Genomic DNA, 4,334 nt, shown 5'->3' on the forward strand with positions numbered 1-4,334 from the left:
TCAATGCATTATTACCCCAATACTATTCTCTTGCATTTTAATACTTTTTTCATCTATTCATTTATTTATTATTTTTTTTTTTTTTAAATAAATGGGATGTCTTATTCCTGTACGCAACAGCCCAAGAAGAGCCTTTATTAGGCTCAGAGGTCTGGATAAACTAATTCTTTATAATATACTGTAATTATAATAATAATCTTTCTGTATGCTATTTCATTTCCTCCTACCTCTTCCTAATGAACAGCCGTATTTCTATGGAAGCTTGAATTTCAAGTCAGTGGCTTCTATGGGCTTATTCCATTTGAATAGGTTTTCATCTACAAAATAATAATAATAATAATAATAATAATAATAAGTAATAATAAATAATAATAATAATAAAATGTTACCAACCTCTCTTCCTGGTAAGCCTGGCGGGCCTGGTTGTCCATCGTCACCTCTTTCTCCAAGATAGCCAATCGGGCCAGGAGGGCCGCGTATTCCAGGAAGCCCAGGCAATCCTTCTGGGCCTGGTTCGCCCTTAACACCTTTATCACACGGACCACACTCACATGAAAGTCCAGCATCACCTTTTGGACCATCACGCCCTAGAACAAGAAAGAATCTTAACATGGAGTTGGGTGGCTGATGACATATAGCAGAAGAATTTCATATAAAAATGATCAATTTCTAAACAAGGACACATCATAAAATTAAACACAAACTTTCATGACTACCATGATGTAATAACAAAGTACGTAATAACTAATAAGATGTCTATATTGCATAATAACTTGAAAAGATATTTTACTTTATCAAATTATGAAAGAATATGATAAATGAAAGAATAAGGAGTAATATTCAAATACAGAGGTGTTAAGATTAAGAAATGGGAACAAATCTTAAATCACTTAATGATTAAATGATTAATGCAAATATAAGATTCTTAAATTTCAGTAGCACTTTTTCGAGTTCACATGCAATACATTATTAAATGTATTCAATAGGAATGTCACTAAAGTGTTTATAAATGTCCAACTACTGTACATTCCAACAAAAACAGTTTCACTATTATATCATATGATGTTTGAGAAAAATTTCATGGTAAAAAATTTACCTCAGGAATTCAATCTCCACTGTATTGTACAAATTATCAAGAAATCCTTATATATATATATATATATATATATATATATATATATATATATATATATATATATATATATATATTAGTGGTATACATAAGTGTGCTTAATGCAATTTCTGAATTCTCCATCCATAATAACTGTACATATAGAGAAAATAACAACACTGTAGAAACATGATACAGTATTTGTTTCAGTGGTTATGAATCCTACACCAAATACTTTTCTATAGTCAAGATTAGAAACCTTATCAAGTTTTGTATTCACATACTGTACTTTGATACAATTATTCATTAACTTCATGACAAAAAAATAATGTACCTTGTACAAAAACTGGCAAAAATATTCTGAACTTAACTGGGGCATCAAACCGCATGTTAACCTCCTGTATGTTAAAGCTTACCGTGGGATACCATCTAGCCATGATTACCAGGGATACCTGGGGCACCAATGTCACCTGGTTCACCTGGAGATCCAGGTATGCCCAATTTACTGTCACCAGGAATACCAGGAGGGCCCTCAGGACCTGGAGGGCCACGGGCTCCCGGGATACCATCGCGGCCTGGTGTGCCATCACGTCCTGGGGTTCCCTAAGTGAAAGGGGTAAATCTGTATCACTTTACTAGCAGCTCAAGAACTCATTCATGTGTTTGAACATAGGAAATATTAGTGTCTTATTAATAGTGTTGCCATATCACTGCCATCATACAAAGAAGTATAATTTCACTATGATGTCAGGCTTACAAATAGTAAATAGGGTACGTAGTTCAAGCTCCCTTCCTATTGCACACAACAGAATTTACACTTTAGTACCATGCACGGTTAGATTCTAGAGGACTTTGCAAAAAAGCAAACAAATTTCAGCAGGATATAAATAATAGTTATTTGGTTCAATGTAAATTACATTTTCTCAGGTTTACTATTTATTGTAAGAGGTCTCTGAATGAAGTAACAGGGTACAGATACAACCTATGAAAGAAAACTGCATTCTAAGTGGGCCTGACTAAAAAACTACAAAATAAATAAACAGAGTACGGTTTTTACAACTTTGTACACATTTAATAGCATCTACTTGATAATAAGGTGTACAGAGTCAATAAATAAATTCTGAAACATTGTAATTTCAAAATTTGCTTTAAAAAATACTAAGAAATGAAATTAGTAACCAAATAGTAATCACACTTTATAGTATATTGCTCCTGTTGAGCTCGAGGAAAATTCAGCTGAAATCTCAGTTAATGAAGTGCACACAAGGGTTCAAAAGCAGTCAGGGGTACTGGGTGATATTAATTTCCTTGTTATACTAAAGAAGGATTATTTTTCAGTCTCAGAAGGTCTATATGTGTATCCCACATTCCTTTACCCTTTAATTAATTCCTCAGTTTTATATACTTAAGTATGATAGCAATCAGCTGGCTGCTATTACATTCTATATCAGATTAAAGGCAATTTCATTAGAATATCACCCGAGTATATTGAATTAAATCTTCAATAAAGGAATTTGAAGCTTTCTATTAATTGGATTTATGAAAGACTTGTTATTTCAAAACTTAATATGTTTAGATGCATGCATATTGACTAAGCAAAGACATTTACATTGCAGTCATGTAGGAATTGCTAAACAAAAAAAATCTAATCACAGTATGTGTGTACTAGTAATGAAAAGGATAAAAAATAAAGTGTAAAGTAACTTGAAATTCAGACTTCTAAAAAAACTCCAAAAAGCTATGAAGAATTTGATTCTTTGTGAACATTTTATGTCTTGAACTCACTGGAATAGCATATCCTTTGTCACCCTTTGGTCCAGGAACTCCAGACAAACCACGCTCACCGGGTAGACCTGGTGGTCCTTCAGAACCAGGTAAACCTATTGAAATAGAAAGGATAATTAAGACAAAGGAAATCTGTTGAAACTGACAGGATAAAGAAGACCTGGTAAACTTGGTGAAATAGTAAAGATGCTGTAATTGAAAGAATAATTAAAATCCGGCAAACCCAATGAAATGGAAAGGATAATTACCAGCAGGTAAGTCCGCTAACATTGAAAGAATAACAAAGACAAGATAAACCAGCTGACACTGGAAGTACAATTGTATGTGATCTTAGAAAGGAACTCTTGAAATAGAAAGAATATCTAAAGCTACTAACACCTTTATAAACTTTAATGGAATAAGCAATTTTATACTCTTAACTGTTTAATGTAAATGTAACTACTAAGCACAGTACAGAATCATTCCTTTTACATGTACTATCCACATTTCAGTAAGTTTAATCATGAGCATAGATAAAACAGTATTTCACAATTTTGGATGTCATACAGATCTACTGTAGTATTTATTTTGGCTTGTATTTGAAAAATCAAAATTTTCTTGACTAGTCTGGAATTTCCTTAGGGAATATAGTACTATAATCTAATACCAACCTTACATCCTATACGTACTCAAATTAACTAGTGATCAAATTTGTAAAGGAAACAACTTAATCATCAATAATTCACGAATTTGCTGCCATTAGTGTTGATTACAGAATTCACGAAAATGTCCATACATACCTGGAAGTCCACTGACACCCTTGTCACCTTTAAGCCCTGGAGGACCTTCTCTTCCAGGATTACCAGGTTGTCCAGGACCACCAGGAACACCCGGTGGTCCACGTCCTCCAGGAATTCCATCTAAACCATCCTTTCCTTTAGGGCCAGGGAAGCCTCTTAAACCAGGAGGTCCAACAGGTCCTGGTGGTCCTCCCTACATTGCAACAATTTACATACATATTGAAGTAAGTTATCAGTATATCATACATTAAAGGGTATAAATATGAACCATATAAATATTTAACAGATTTTAAGGTAAAAGAGACCTTTCAAAATAATCAACTGGACAACAGTTACTAACTCTAGTTTGGTAAGGTTCCTTTACGAGTTCTCACTGATCTTATTTCAGTACCTAATGTTTATTAAATCATCAGGAGTTGGGAAAAAAAAAACTGGCGACTTACTTTTGAAGGTCCAGGAGGACCACGATCACCTTTTGAACCATCACGTCCATCACGACCAGATAAACCAGGTTCTCCTCTTAAACCAGGCAGACCATCAAGACCATCTGGGCCCCTATCTCCTTTACTCCCAGTTGGTCCAGGGGGTCCAGGAACACCTTCACGACCCTGAAATAAGTAAAGTGATGCTAAGAAAAACTCTCAGGTATTAAGTGAATA

At 34.1% G+C, this 4,334-nt stretch overlaps 1 pseudogene; it reads right to left on the reverse strand.

Annotated features, from left to right (window-relative positions):
• LOC135224702 (collagen alpha-2(IV) chain-like) overlaps positions 1-4,334 on the reverse strand; it is a 377,596-nt pseudogene that overhangs the window by 105,683 nt on the left and 267,579 nt on the right.

Source organism: Macrobrachium nipponense, chromosome 12 (assembly GCF_015104395.2).
Source record: "Macrobrachium nipponense isolate FS-2020 chromosome 12, ASM1510439v2, whole genome shotgun sequence".
Classification (NCBI taxonomy): Eukaryota; Metazoa; Arthropoda; class Malacostraca; order Decapoda; family Palaemonidae; genus Macrobrachium; species Macrobrachium nipponense.